Genomic DNA, 16,800 nt, shown 5'->3' on the forward strand with positions numbered 1-16,800 from the left:
TCCAAAACTCAGTAGCTTAAGACAATACAAATTTATTATATCACAGTTTTTGTGGGTCAGGAATCTGGGAGCAGCTTAACTGAATGGTTCTGGCTCAGGGTGTCTCCGGAAACTGCAGTCAAGCTGTTGGCTAAATTGAAGCCATCTGAAGTCTAGGAGATCTACTTCATGTGTTTTTAAGCAGGCCTCAATCCCTCAACACATAGGCTGCCTGAGTGTCTTTGTGAAAGACAAGCAGTTGGCTTCCCTTAATAAATGACCTGAAAGAGGGCCACCAACATGACAACCACAGTACGGTGTATAACATCGGAAGTGACCTATCATCTCTTCTGTGGTATTCAGTTGGTTATACAAACCAACCCTGGTACAATGTGGGTGGGGACTACACAAAGATATGAATAACAGTAAATGACCTTCATTGGGTGTCAGACTGAAGACTGGCTACCATAATGACTCACTCCTATGCCTGTGGATTAATGCTTGATGTAGTTAGAGTGCCTGGGGTCTCATTCTGTGATTCTTCCGTCTACCCTGGGCTTCTCACAGCATAGAGGCTGAGTTGCAGGAGGCAGCAAGTAGAAGCTTCCAGCTCTCTTTGGTTTGGGCTTAGAAGTCCCATAATTTCCTTCTGCTACATTTTATTTGTAGAAGCTTGTCATAGGCCAGCCAAGATTCAAGGAAAGCAGAAACAAGCTCCATCTCTTATGTGAAAACTGACATGTATGTACAAGGAAGGGAGGAATTGTTGGGGGATAATTTTGAAGACCAGCTAACATAGGAAATGAATACCCAATCTTATTTTCCTTCTGCCCTCTAACCTATTGCAGGAGGATTCCCCTGGGACAATCCCTTCCAGAAGTCAGAGGTCAAGATTATCCATTGAACCAACACCTAAATGTCAGCCTTTTGGGGCACAGAGAGGATTTTGAAGGGGTAAAAATAAAACCAGAATGGCAAATAAAAAAATACCCATCACAGTTCTGAAATACAGGTTATAAGTGACTGTAGGGAAATTATACCTTTCAACAATTGAATAAAAACTTTTCATCTATTAAAGTAGCTTAGTAAACAGGATGGTGTTTGTACCCAGTCCCTTCCTTTTCAGCCTGGCTAATTGCAGGTACAGCATTCTCTGACCCTGAACATTTAACTCCATGTAGTATAGAAGTTGGGACTCAAATAAGTCTGGCAGACTATGCAGATTACCATTCCAGGCTGAGTAACGTTTAAAACAAAACTATGATGCTGTTAGGGTGAACTCCCTAAACATTTATGTGAACACAACTCAAGCAAACAGCGACATTTTACACATTTCTCTTTATGATCAGTAGCCTCCTACTGGTGAGTTACATTCCAGCTCCTTGCAAACAAACCCTAATCAGCCTCCCAGCCTTCCCAGTCCTAATCTGCAATTTCTCTTTGTAGAGTCAGGGCCTTATAACCATGTGTCTGGCTTTGACTGGGGTCCAATATGAACAGAGATGGACTTCCCTGACATTGATGTGGCCACTTTCTAGTACTACTATTAGAGTGCTTCGACCCATCAGATCACACCCTGTAGATACTGTTGCAAAGTCAGATGTTACCTGGTCTTCTCCAGTTGCTTCAGACTTTATATCTGTGGGCATCCACATTAGAGTCAGTCTTCTAACCCCTGTTTCATTCAGGCCTGACTTAATCTCCTCTCTTTAATGACCTGCCTTTGAAGAAAGCACTGTACTAGATCTCATGCACTTTAAAAAAAAAAAAAAAAAAAAAAAAAGGAAAGCTGATATTTAACTGTGCCTTTGGCAGTGATAACATTTTTTCATCACCATTTGAAAAACTAATGTTATATGGATGGTTACCTGTCATCTTCAAAAGTTAACACCAAAGCTAGAAGCAAGGCATTTTGACATTCAGTGCTAACATCCTGAGTAAGAAGTTTGCATTTTTATCCTCTGTTCAAAACATTCTTCCTATGGATTTGTATGCCCCTGACAGGTTTTTCATCATACAAAAAGCACTATTAAAGTGTTTTTATAGTTTGGTATGTGTTTGAACTTGCAGCTTTCAAAAATCTATCTAATTGCTATCATTTTTATCTCTTCCTTTAAGCTAAATGTTTCGTATCATCGCTGATAACCAAGCCCATGATGATCTAGATTGCCAATATTCCCTTCCTCATTCAGGAACCTCTATTAGTCAGAAGATAAGGTACATTTTCAATATATTATTTTCAATGGCAATATCATATTTTAATATAGGATATGCTACTATTTCAGGTACAAAGTATTTCGTAAAACTTCACCTTCAAATCAACTGGCATCACCAGTGCTATTCCATAAACATAAAAATGGAAATAGAGTTAATAAGCAAATCACCCAACATCTTACAAAAATAAAGGCAGAATTAGGATTAATCAATTTCATCTCCGTTTGTGTCATTGAACAATATATTCAGACGTTTCTTAAGGAGAGATACAGGCTACTTATCAAAATATGTTTCAATGTATTTTATGGGCTGTTGTATGTCAGAATTATTATCGATGGTTTAAAAAATAGTTTACCCTGTGAAACATAGAATACATAGAGAAAAGTATATAAAATGTATAAGGACAGGTTACAGTAAAATAATAACATGAACACCCATATGTCCATCACCCAGGTTAAGAAATAGAACATTACCAGAGAAAAATCCTCAATCGCACCTCGTCGAGTACATTTTTCTCCTCCACTGCACAGAGGAAAACACTATCCTGAATTTGGTGTTAGTCATTTTGTAGGTTTTCTTTATATTTTTACAAACTATGCATGAATTTTCATACAATACACAACTTCAATGAACACTTCACAGTGAACATTTAATATAAATGGAATCTTAATCGTATGTATTCTCACTTCTTACACTGAACAATATACTTTGAAATTTATCTATGTCGATGTGTTTGGCTATGTTTCATTAATTTTCTCTGCTCTATAGGCTTCCCCTGTATGATTATATTACAGTTTATTTATTCTTTATAGTTAATATATATTCCATTTTTTCCATTGTTTTGCTACTACCATGACATTCTTGTAAAGCATTTTTCCAAGTGGCTTCTTTAGCACAGAGCCAACAGGGCAAATGCCAACTAGTGGAATTGCTGGCTAATAAAGATGGGCATATTCAACTTTACTCAGTAACACTGTAGCAAACATAATGGGCTAGCATAATGTCAACAATCTCAGTGGTTAAAATACCTACAAAGGTTTCTTTTTTGCTGGTGTTATGTTTTAATCTTAGATGGAGGTTAGGTAGGGAGAGTCTCTCTCCTCCACACCCTCCTTTAGGGGAAGTTACCAGTCACCATGGAAGAGGGGGGGAAACTTGGTCAATCATTCACAGCTCTTAAATCCACTTGGAAATGATATAGGTCCCACGACTTCGAGGAGGCGGTACAATTTAGGCATAGAGAAGAAGAAATATCTGTGAATAGCCTGAATGTCTACTAATGATGACTGCAAACTATTTTCAAAGTGATTGCTCCAATTTACACACCTACAAGAGAGGATGAGAGTTTGATTGCTTCATATCCTGCCAAATCTGATATTGTCAGATATTTAGATTTTTTTTAATCTGATGGATATGATCTATCTCACTGTAGTTTAATTTGCATCTTCCTGATTACTAATGAGATTAAGTATCTTTTTAGCATTACATGAGTATAAGTGCTTTGTACTCATACAAAATTCTTTTGTAAAATTACTCTTGTTATTTTATCCATTTTTCTATTGAGTACTTCAAAGTTTTTAAATAATGTTTTGGAGGAGCATTTGGTTCTATATGTTGTAAACATTTTCCCAAACTCTGGCTTGTTTTTTCACTCTCTTTAAGGTGTGTCTTGATCAACAGATGTTTTTTTTTTTTTTTTTTTAATATAGTCAAATTTATTATTCTTTTATTGTTTATGTCTTTTGTATCTTATTAGGAAATCTTTTCCTACCTGAAGATATGAAGATATTCCCCTGTATTATCTTCTAAATGTTTTATAGTTTTGTCTCTCATCTATATACCTTTAATCTACTTAGAATTGATTTTTGTATATAATGTGATGCAGAGCTCCATTTTTACTTTGCTATTTCCATATGGATAGCTGTGTATGACTCAGGGTAGGTCATCAGTGGCTTGCAGTCAGAGGAGGATTTTACTGCCTAGAGGACATTTGACAAACTCTGAAGACAATTAATGTTTGTCACAATGGGAAAGAGGGTGCTTCTGGTATCAAGTAGGTAGAGGCCAGGGAGGCTGAAAAAAACAAAACAAAACAAAACAGAAAAAAACCCTGCCATTCACAGGACAGCCCCCAGCTCTCTCTCTCTCTCTCTCACACACACACACACACACACACACACACCCCAAAGAATTATCCTTCCCATTATCAACAGTGCTGAGGTTGAGAAACTCTGGATTCAATTGTCCAGTGGTAACAAACAATCCCCAAATATTTTGAAAATAATGGTTATTTCTCCTTCACATTTATGTGAATTGAGGGTTAAGGATGCTCCGTTCCCCTGCATAGATCATGGCCAATCTCATAGCAGAGGGGACAAGGGAATGCAGTCTTGGCATGTATGCAATGGCTCTACCCGAGATATCACACATCTCTTGCTCTGAATTTTTTTTGGCCAAAATCAATGGTCTAAGTTTCCACTCTGAGGAGCTAGGAAGTAAAGCAGATTAAATCCAAACTAAATATAAGAAAGGAGATAATAAAGATAAGAAGGAAACTCAATGGAATAGAAAAATGTCAAGTGTGCGAAAGCTCCGCGTGGCCAGTGATTACTATGACAGACAGCACAGGTAGAACATCTCTATCATCACAGATAATTTTCTTAGAGAGTACTCAAGTACAATCTGTAAGTGTCTAGGAAATCTAAGGAATGATATCAATCTTCTTCACTGACACTAGAAAAAAAAAACCTGCATCTCAGAACTGCAGAAAATATGTATTTTTTAAATGTACACAGACTGTTCACTAAGACTATATATGCTGGTCCACTAAACAAGTATCAGTAGAATGCAAAACGATTGAAATCTTACAAATATCTCTATTCATAATGTTAGTAAATTAGAAGTTGATTTTAAAAACCTAAAAGTTAAGGAACACAAGTCTAAAGAAATACATATCTAAAGAAAATTACAAAACATGTATTTAAAGAACCCAAAGATCAAAGAAAAAAATCACACAGGAAATTATTTTCAAGTAAGTAGTAATTAAAATATATCAAAATCTGTAAGTAATGAAGTGCAGCTAATGAAGTACTCACAGTGAAATTAATAATTTTAAGTATTTATTTTAGCAAAGTGAAAGGTCTAAAAATCAACGGTTTAAGTTTCTTCTGTAGGAGCAAATTAAATCCAAACTAAATTTAAGAAAGGAAAGAACAAAGATAATGAAATTCAATGAAACAGAAAATAGTCAAATAGAAAAAAATGGATGAACTGAAAAGCTATAATTTAAAAAGATCAACAAAGGTGATAAATCTGCAAGTAGACATGCAAGAAAAAAATAAGGAGGACACAAATTATCAATATCAACGATGAAAGAGGGAATTTCACCATAGATCCTAAAGACATTAACAGAACAGTAAGCAAATATTATAAACAATTTCATGTCAATAAATTCAACAACATGAACAAAATTGGCAAACTCCTTGAAAGATACAATTCCAAATGTTACATAACAATAAATTTTAAAAGTGAAAAGCTCTAAATATCCCAAAAAGTAATTAACAACCTTTCTACAAAGAAACCTCCAGGCTTACTTAGATGGCTTTACAGATGAATTCTGTCAAGCATTTAAGAAAGAAAGGATACCAATTACACACAAACTCATTTAGAGTATAGAAAGTCGGCAATACTTTCTAACACATTTTATGAGGCCAGTTTTACCCTGATACTAAAACCCAAAGACATGACAAGAACTGAAAATTAGAGACAAATACTATTTATGAATACCAACACAAACATTCCTTAATATTAGAAAATCATATCCATATAAATTATATAGATACACACATTCGTATACATATACATTCACGTATATTATATACATTCACGTATATTTATATTTCATCTAGTAATAACTTCCTTCCTTTCCAGTCAATACTTAGCTTACCTGGAACTGTGACTAAGATAAAGGTAGTAGAGAATTTGAGGGACTCAATTATTAGTTGTGTCTCTGTGAATATCTGGCAAATGGGGTCAAAAAGGGGAGTGCAAGCTAAAAAATGAAAACTAGAAGAAGGAGGCAAAATGGGACAATGAGTTGAGGATAATAAATCAGGATGAGAAGGACCCAAGCAGCATTAAGAGGGAAAAACAATGAACAGTTTGTTGACTCCAAATATGAAAAATGAAAGAATCAATTCACCTTTCCTTCATAGGTGAAGTGGAAGCTTTAGGAATATTTTTAGAGACAAGGCTTGATTCTGAAGTCCTGAGACTTGTGTACTTGTGTTTAGGCAATTTATTCCTTTGGGAATACTAATGTGTGGGACCTTCCAGTGGTGGTCTTGTCTGTTTTTAAGGGCCTTGCTGGGATACACTTAACTAATACTGCTATACAACTCCTAACACATGGTTACTGATTAGAAAATTTGACTCCTGAGTAGTTTGCATGTTTTCATTACAGGAATGTATAGGAATTTACATGATAATCTCTTCATATTTCTGAGATTTCACATGAATGTGATAATTTAGCGCTTCTTACCATATATTATGGGCCGTGACTGCTAGTTTTGAAATTTAAATTGTGTACTTAGATATTTTAAATACTTTAAAACTTCATCCTGTTTTTACTACAGGATTAGTAGCATCTGTGTGAATAGTTTCTCATTCTATATGTACTATAGAACGACATAGTAAATGGTACTAAATCTATCAGTTCAGCAAATGTGGAGGCTTGTGTAGATTTTGCTTTCAGACTGACATAGGTCAGAAGCACTGACCTAAAAACAGTTAAAGAAGATGACATCATAATATAGGTGTCTTAAATGTAGCATAAACCTCTCAAATTCGACTCCTAAGTAGTTTGCATCTGTCTTCATTATGGTGAATGTATGCACCCAAACCTCTGAGTTCTCACGTACAACGGGTGAAATCAATAGGTAATTAAATAGTAGCAATGATTCATTTAAAACATTTTTTTATCAGACACATATTCTGGTCATGTATTTTGCTGATAAATGAAAATTCATTGATGACCTAGCCAGGCATAAACTCTGGCACCTTGGATTTCATAATTTCATAGTGCAAGTGAATTTAAATGTCTAACATATTTTCTTACACTCTAAAACTACCTGTACTGCCTCTATTGGCCAGGCTAATGTCACTTTTTGATGTCATTTTAATCAAAACTAAGCTGCAAGAAGGAAGGAGCAACCATATAACATACCATCGTAAAGTGATTTTCATATTTGTGCCTCTGGTGGGGAACATCACAAGATGTCTCAGTATCTCTAGCATTACCACCAAATTCTCAAAACAGAATAAAACAAAACAAACAATGAAACCAGAAAAAGTAATTATCTGTGCCAAATGACCTATTCCAGAGCTGGGGAAATATGTGTTATAACATCAAATAAAAGATATTTTGCAACTTTTGGGTAATGCAACTTCAAAATCCTTAAGGACTCTATCATTATTTTCTTCTTCTACCTAAACATCCATGGATACAACACATTACTTCCTATTCTGCCATTCGTCTGAGACTTCCTAGTGGAAAGAGCACAGATATGGTTGAGGCATCAAGATAATTTCCTGCTTCAATTGGCGCCAGATTTCTCTTTCAGAATTAAATACAATTTAAGAAGGCAGGAAATAAAAAGAAAACAAAACTAATCGCTAGTTTTTAAGTAAAATATTTACTCATCTTCTAAGTATTTTTATCTTGTGCTAATTGGTTATTGAACAATATTTTGCAAACTGTGTGCCTTCTAGTATTTTGCATAAAAGCTGGAATTCTGCATACATATGATTTGAATTTCTGAGCTTTTAAATATTCTTATAATTTCAAAGCCATGTTAAGAAAATGTGTCATTCACCAAATTTTAATACATCGATGACCAGCAAAGCTTTGTATTGTCACGTTAACCTTTCTTGGTTTTGCTTTAGTACAGAGTTTTCTCTGGGATTTCTGAATTATATATTTATAAACCATAAATTTATAAAATTGTACATTTTTCTTGGTTTTGCTTTAGTACAGAGTTTTGCTTTAGTACAGAGTTTTTTCTGGGATTTCTGAATTATATATTTATAAACCATAAATTTATAAAATTGTACATTTTATATTATAAAAAGAATTATAAAACTGACAGAAAAGATGTCTTTTAAAAAGTTCTATTGTTACCAGTTGCAGTTTATCTTTGTAAATCAGAATTTCCTTGATACTGTGCTATGCCACCAAAATAAATAAATAAATCTGATGCTAAAGCTAATATTTACAACTTCTAATTTCAAGTCTTTATATCGTCAAAAGATTTACTTTTTCTCCATAACTGATTTTAAAGTAAATGTTATAAATTTAATTCATAGGGTAAATTTATATTAATAAGTCTCTTTTCTTTCATTTTATAAAAAGATTTTTATTTTTAACGGAAAAACCCCAACCTATATTACATATGTGTATCTAGCTTAGCTTTTATTTTCAGTGTTCGATGTCTGAACAGCTTTGCTTATGTCAGGATGGAATATCTGAAGAACTATATAACTTTTATTTAACAGTGCTTACAAGGTTAGAATGAAGATAATGTCCACTTAATTGATATTCAAACTCAAATGGAAAAATTGTAAAACTAATTTTTTTCTGTATTTTTTGTGAAGAATATATAACTCAATGCTTGTCTTGACTTGGACATTATGCTAGTCAAACATTGACACTGGACTCACTTCAGAAGGCTAAATTTGAATTACAAGAAATCCAAATCTTTCTTATAAATCCAGAGGAAAAGTTTATTTTCATTTAATATTAATAGTCTGAACAAATAAGGGTAAACATATTAGCTGAAATCCCAAGCAGGTAACATCATGAATGAAGTGGTCCAGTATAAGTGAGAGCGATGGTAAACAGGGCAAAGCCCTGAGCGCATGTCCTGCCTAAAGGGACAACTGCTATTTAGCTGTTGTCAATTATCGCTACGTGTCAATGTGAGACCAGAGTTACCAGATTATGTGAGTTTTCAAAAATACATTGGGAAGCACATTTTTTAAAAAGATGAAATCTATTTTTAAACGTTTGCCCCCAAAATGAAAATGCAGGAGTGGCAAAATAAAATAAGGTAGTCAGTTTGTAATTTCTCAACTATATAATGCAAGTTCAATTATTTCAAATAATTTCATTTTGTATGAATCACAAGGACGTGAATGTGTATTATGACAGAATACACTCCATATTTAAAACTACATAAAGAATTCAGGCTCACACATAATATGTAAAGTCACATATGCATTTATATATATTTTGAAAATACCTACTACAGTACAGTATATTCTTCCTTTGGCTACTAATAACATATTAAAAATCTATAATGCAATATTCTCCATAGATAGATTTAAACTTAATTTAACTGCTTAACTTCTTAGAGACAAATTAAAGAAGGTCTTTCCTTGATTCCTTCACTATACTTTATAGTGTTTTCAAATTACCCTTAAAGAAAATTAGAAATGTAAGGAATCTTAAAAATACTTAATAACATCCTTTATGTTATGGGTGAACAAGGTCCCCAAAGTAGAAGTGCTTCTCTGACATCACAGAGATAGTTAACAGCAGAGAATAAAGTTAAGAGGTAACATTTAATACTCCAAAAAAAGATTATGAAGACTGAAGGACAAAGAGAGCAGGTGAGAAAATGTATCATACACAGGGAGTTAAAATATAAATTATACAATTGGTATAGATGCAGATATCTGAGTAAATTTTACTAGGAGGTCTAACTAAATAACCTTACTCTTATTTTTAGTGGACACTTGCTAATATATTTACCATTGGTAAATCAGTTTTCAAGTTGTTAACTCAGAGTGAAAGAATCCTGGATGGGTACCATTTGTGAGTATCTGGGGGAATTTCAAAGAGATTTGCGGCAGTGGATAGAGCTGGTGTCCTGAGCCTCAATGGTAATTAAACTCAATGTCTGTCATTTATCTCTACTTTGCAAATAAGCTGAGAATTCAGAGACTTTTCGTTGACAGAAAAATAGGAATTTAGTGGACAGTTCAATAGAAAAAGGGTTTAGAAACTGTAAAAGATGAGAACTCTGCTTCTGATTGTCAGAAGAGCTGACAGGATTCAGACAGGTTCCAGCAGGGAATGATGGCATTTTCTATCAGAACCACAGAGCTGCTTCAAAACCAGGACTGGATATTAATGTAGCCAGTAGGAATTTGCTCCACATACTAAGCATCATGCTTTATTTGTTCTAAAACAAACCAAAATTGTGTTCTAAATCTCTACTCTATAGACCTGTAAAAAGTTATATTTGTTGTATTTAATATAGAGGGTTATTTTCCTCCCTAGAAATACAAGGATCTGGAGGAAGTGTAGTTGGTACCTATTGGAGAAGGGGCTGGTCTTTACTTTAAGGCAATTATTAACTCCTTATGCTCCATGATGTTGTTACTGTAGCTCATCTCCTGCAATATGTTGGGCACTAACCCACTGATAGGCTCAATAAGAATGCCATGGTGATGCCACTTAATAAGTGTAGGCTCAGCTACATAGACCTAAACAGCACTGCCCTAAAGGCGGTCACGCTAAGTGGTTGGTCTTTAATAGCATCACTCAGCCTTTCCCCATTGAAGGAGTTACATGCAGTGTATAACTCTCCCACTCTCTCGGGTACAATTATTTCCCCGTTCTCAACTCTCAGTACCAACATCTCTCTCCTCTTCTGGATGAACCTCTCTAGCTTCAAAAATTCTTAGGCGGTAGTTTCTCCTCTAGTTACCTAGTGATTGTATTGGGAACCTGAAGCACACAAACCTTTAATGTCCTCCCTTAAGGCAGAAACTTCAGATACAGAATACTAAGCCTTGGACAACTTCTGAGAGGAAAAAAAAAAAATCTCTCTCATTCTTAGACAATTACATGTACTGAGGTGATGCAAAGCAGATAACAGCTTAATAAACTCCTAACACATGCATTCAGGTAAAGGAACTCAGTTACACTTAATGTAGAACTAACTTCACAGCCAGTCAGTAAAAAATGATTCAAAGGACAAGCCAAAGAGGTGAAAGACAAAGACATGTGATCATTGAGTCAGGGGTGGAATGGAAAGTTGTGTTAAAATAAGTAATTGCAATCTTTGGGATTAGCTAAGGGAATATAGAACCATGTCTTGGCTCACAGGGTTGGTATAAAGTATGGAATTATATAGTTTGAGACTGGGGTTCAGGACAAATAACTGAAAGTAAACCTGGAAATGAAACTGAGAAACTTGATTTTTGAAAGCAGATGTAGTATACTTTTTCTTGAATATGTTTGACAGGAATGAAAAGCTAAACAGAACCATAGTGAGTGTGTGTGTGGTGTGTATGTGTGTGCATAGTACTTTTTCTTCTATCATTGTAGAATAGCCAGAATAAATCAATAAACATATTCTCACTGAACTTAGGCTGTATACTTTATGTTCAATGAGAAATGCTGCTTATGCTTGTTATAGTTTTAGTGTAATGTTTCTGAGGTTCATCCATGTTGTAGCACGTATAAGTACTTCATTTCTCTTTATGGCTAAATAATATTCCATTGTATGGCTATAGCACATTTTGCTATCCCTTTATTAATTGATGGGAGATTTGGGTTGCTTCCACTTTTTGGCTATTGTGAATAATGCTATTAGTAGTCACATAAAAATATTTGCTTGAAATCTCTTTTCAGTTCTTTTGGGTAAGTACCCAGTCCGTAGGAGTGGAATTTCTGGGTCATATGGAATTCTATCTTTAGCTTTTTGAGGAATCACTAAATAGGGTGGCTAAAATTCACAGTGGCAGAGTACTGAGAGGAAAGAGCTTCACAGAAATAGAACTTTGGCGATCTGAAAGGGTCCTCTTGGGTCTTCAGCTGAGTACTAATCAGCACATGCATTGGAGGAAACTACCTAAGAATTAGAGGTAACAGTGCCTGGTGCTCACACAAATCTGGGACTAGTTCCTGTTCCCTCTACTCAGAATGAAAAACCTCATAATTCACTCTGCATCAGCTAGACTACTAAGAGGGTTTTGCCTCACTTGTGAGGTAAAATTAGCCCTAAATTAAATGGTGATCTGGCCCCACCTCATAAAGCTTACAGATAAAACAGTAAAACTCAGAGCAGGTAAATGACTTACTACTCTAGGTGACAAAAGTTAGTAGGTGGAAGAGCCAGAACCAGGTCATCAGTTCAAGGTTACTTTTTAAACTTTTATTTATTAATTCTTTTTTATTTTGAAATAAGTTTAGACTTAAAGAAGAGTTGCAAAGATAAAAGTTCCCCCATAACCTTCCCCTAGCTTCCCTTAACGTTAACCTTTTACATACCCATGTACCGATTATCACAAGGTTCTTTTCATTGCACTGCGGGAACTGTTAGTTCTGATTTATTGTCTTTAAGGTAAGTGTCAAAAAATGCATTTCACAATATTTAGAAAGAATTAATGATCTATTAGAAACCAAGAAAATATACCCAGTGCCAAAGAATTTAGGATTCTTCCTAGTATTAACATATCTCTTTACCTATTAGGATGACATATTTGCAACTGAAATATTAAGGTTTGGGGACATTTTGGAATAATGCTAATAACACATTTATGTTTCTATATGAATTAGTGTGAGCTTTCATAGATTGTTTCATAAACATATTCACCAACAGTGAATTTATATTATTTAAATACATAAACATAAAAAGTTCTTTGAATTTTTGAGAAGATAAAATTCAATAAATCAATTTTCTAAGAAGGGCAATCTACATTTATTTATAGAACTTGTTATATAAGACCTGGGATATATTTGCTCCTATTGTCTTAGTGCTGCATTCAATGAAAAAAATAATCAGAAATTTTACATTGATTCTTCATGTCCTGTACCTTAAAAAACTAAAAATGTGTTTTTCAAAAACAAGAAAAAAGGGAATTCAGGCTTTCTACATCGATGCTTGGTTACAATATCTGGCATGTGAAAATTATAAAACCGTAGAGTATTTTTGTGTTGTTAGTACTTTAAGCTTTCAAAATTCTTTCATATTTATTTGATTTTTTTCCAATACCCTGCAGAAACAGATATGCTTCTTATTTTCCATTTTCCTAAATTTATGTTGATCCTGGTAACAAACTGTTAGTGCCGCACCCCTATCTTTTTGTCCTTTCATTTCAGAGCACACAGGCCTGATTTTCCATAATGGTGGGAGATGTCCCACAGTGGAGTGTTTGTTTTCCCAATATTTCCAGCCTATGTAAGGGCAGAACAGCCTCCAGCCTCCAGTCAAAGTCCTCACAAAAAGATGCAGTGCTGGCAGTTGGACTAGCTAGCATGTATTGAATTAATGCACCCGAGGAACAGAACTCCACCAATGACTGCAGGGAGTTGGGGTATATACACCTCAGTTTTTTTCACACCTTTTTCTGAGGCTACTGTTTTAAACTGTTTTCCAGGAATCCCAGTGAGATTAAGCTCTGTTTGCTCACAGTGATAACTTGGTAATTCACCCTTCATTGCCTTCCCTCCATTCCCTGTCTTACTTCACCAAGTCCCTACTGTGTTTCCTGAAACTGCTTCCAAAATAAACTACTTGCACTTGAATCCTAAACTCAGGATCTGATTCTGTTAGAACACAAACTCAAAATATCTTCCCAAAGCATAGGCTGAAGACACACTCAAGTAGAGAGAGTATTTATGTTCTTTAGTAAGAGGAATGATTGTAGGAAAGGCAGGAACAAGGACACAAACAAATAGATTTAGGAATATTTGTGGCTATCAACTATCTGTGCTTCCTCTGGAAAGCCAGTCATTATTACTGAAAATAGATTATCTTATGTCCATGTTACTCAGACCAAAATTTAGGAAGGAAAAGAACCCCTGCTGAACGCCAATAAAAGACTGGGGATTTTGTTCTTCAGATTAATATCATTTTCTATCATTGTTGCCTGTGTTCATAACTCGTCAACTAATTAGCAAGGAAAAGTACACAAGTTCTTTTGTGTCTTAAGGTGTTAGAAAAATATTATTAAATTTGTGGTGCCGATTGCTTGGTTAATTAAAAAATATTTCTTTTCAGAGAATTAAAAGGTCAAATGCTCCTATTATATTTTTCAAAAATTTCATTCAGTTTATTTATAGAATAAGAAGTATAGCGTACTAAATATTACACTGGGAGCTCCTTTTTTATTTCTTCAGTTTTATTAGCTGGTAAAAAAATGCAGAAGACAACAGATAAAATGTTTATGTCTATTTAACCAGAATGGTAGCGGTATGTGCAGTGTGAAATGGAGAAGTATAATTTTTTTAAAAAAACAACAAAATATACCAGAGAATGGAGGCTTAATTAGAATGTACTCTCTAATAACCTCTGTTGACCAAATTAGCTTATAGGTGACTGATCCTTAGATATTTGACCAGGTATTAGGATAGTTTCTGCAATTCCCGGCATTATCATAGCTAGGTTACTATTGAGCATACTATCTACCTTAAAAATCATATCTCCTGCTTCTGAACCCAATGGAGTGGTAGATAGTATTTAAATATTGAATCTGAAGAAGGAAATAAGAGAGGGTCAAATAAATACCATAAAAATAAACTACCATGACTCTCAGTAAGCATATGTCTATAAGGTAATTTAAAAGGCTCACTTTCAATTTCACTTACACATGGTAATGTCAAATATTTTCTGAATTCTTTTAAAAATATTTTATTTTTAGAAATTTGTTAAAAGCAGATTTTCCAAATCTGTCAAGTCTTTCTCCAATTCAAAACTATATTCTATTGAATGTTTTGCCTAAGCTTTAATGTAATATAGCTTCGAACTATCTTTGTCTTTGAATTATCTTTCTCCCCCCTTTCACTATTTCAAAAACAATCTAGTCCCAAGTCCATCTCTGTTCTAATTTTTCATTTAAAAACATCCTTACATATTTTTTGTATACTTCACAGAACACTTTGATTGCACAATGTCTGGCATCAGCCTTTTTCTATCTTGACTTCCACATACTTATTCCAAACCCTGTTTTTTTCCTCATCACAGCTCCCCTTTCTTATCTAGCTCTGTGTATAAATCCTCTTTATTTTGGTCATGAAAGCTATATCGTGGTTTCCTGTTACATCATCTATCAGATCAAAATTCTGGACTGTGGTTCAGACCTTACTAATGTACACTAACTTAACCTGCTTTCCCTTTCTTTCAGCTCAACATATCTTCGTCCCTAACTTGAGGCAAACATGTTTTTCATACACCAGATGAACTTTTATTCTCAAACTAAACGTCATTCTCCCTTCCTCTTCAACAGACTGTCATCTACCTTTCATTACTTAAAAAGCACCAGAAATCCCAGTGCCTCCTAAATGCTCCTTCCAATAAAGGATGCTGCCAGTAGGGTTAGCATTCTTTTCCAGTCCCTTCTCGATCTATCAGGAATTAAATTTTATTCTCTTTGGTTATCGCCTCAAATATGCAGGTATTTTTGTTTAGAATACCATAGATTTACAGCCAAGTCCTTTCTTACGCTAGCTTAATACTAAAACCTTCTTTCAGGTTGAAGTGGAAAATAGAAGAAAGGAGCATCTTTGTTCTAGAAATCTAGTGAATCTATTTATACCCTTTTACATCTTATAATACATTGTCAAGAACATTAATTCATTTGACGCATAAGAATTGTGGAAGATAGTGTCGCAGTACCTGTTTTAAGTGGGAGGGAATCTGAAGCCTAGTGTGCTACAATATTCAAGAGGACAGACGTTGGAATCAGGAAGAACTGAGTTTGAATTATTTCTGCAATGTTTATACCTATGTGACTTTGGGTAAATTATTAATATCTCCAAACCTAAAATGCCTCATAAAACATGGACAGTAATAACTACATGACATACTGCATGTAAAGAGAAACACATGTAAAGTAGATTGCTTGGCACATGGTAAGTACTTAAATAGCAACATGTTAAGGGGATTTGCAAGACACACTTTTAGAACATGCAGTCAAGGACTTGAAACCAAGATTTCGGACTCCAAAGCTCATGCTTTTCCACTATGCTTGCTTCCTAGCACAGATTTAATTAAACTACTAACCTGATAGATGATCTTGAGCAAAACACTTCACTGTATCTGTTTACTCACTTGTAAACTGAGTCTTTTCAGACTTCAGTCTATTCCAGCTACATGAGATTTTTTTTTTTCTGCAGTGTTGTAGGGTTGAGGTTCAAGTTCGTCATATATCCAAGATCTGTAAAATCATAAGCTGTGCACATTGAAATGAATTTTTTCTTATATGCATATTTCGATCAATATTTAATGTTCTGTAAACACTCAGCTGTTGCCTGTCTTTAGTCCGCCCATCAGCGCCTCGTGAAGTGGAGACCCATACCTACCTAGCTTTACTTATTTATATCCTGGCTTGTTACCGAAAGGATTTAAGGCGGCGAGCGACACTGTAAGTTCCCTAACGATGTTACACAGTGAGAGTAATAAATACTGTTTTGATGAATCACCCCGAAGAAATCCTACGATGAGTGAGATGTTAACTAATGTCTTTTACCTAATTCTTAAAAATAAAAACTAACGCTCCTAGCTAGAAGTCCTGGAAGCATACAGTTAAGGTTCTTCC

At 34.7% G+C, this 16,800-nt stretch overlaps 1 long non-coding RNA gene across 14 annotated transcripts in view; it reads right to left on the bottom strand.

The window, feature by feature from the left end:
- Positions 1-16,304, bottom strand: part of LOC109455360 (uncharacterized) — a 630,897-nt gene extending 614,593 nt beyond the window's left edge. For all 14 annotated transcript variants that reach the window (XR_012494814.2, XR_016020792.1, XR_016020786.1 and 11 more), the window contains exon 1: positions 1,587-16,304. This is a non-coding gene — a long non-coding RNA (uncharacterized LOC109455360). The remainder of the gene's footprint in view (positions 1-1,586) is intronic.
- Positions 16,305-16,800: the final 496 nt, after the last annotated feature.

The sequence above is a fragment of the Rhinolophus sinicus genome, chromosome 3 (genome assembly GCF_057876585.1).
Source record: "Rhinolophus sinicus isolate RSI-liver-muscle chromosome 3, RSI-T2T, whole genome shotgun sequence".
Taxonomy (NCBI): domain Eukaryota; kingdom Metazoa; phylum Chordata; class Mammalia; order Chiroptera; family Rhinolophidae; genus Rhinolophus; species Rhinolophus sinicus.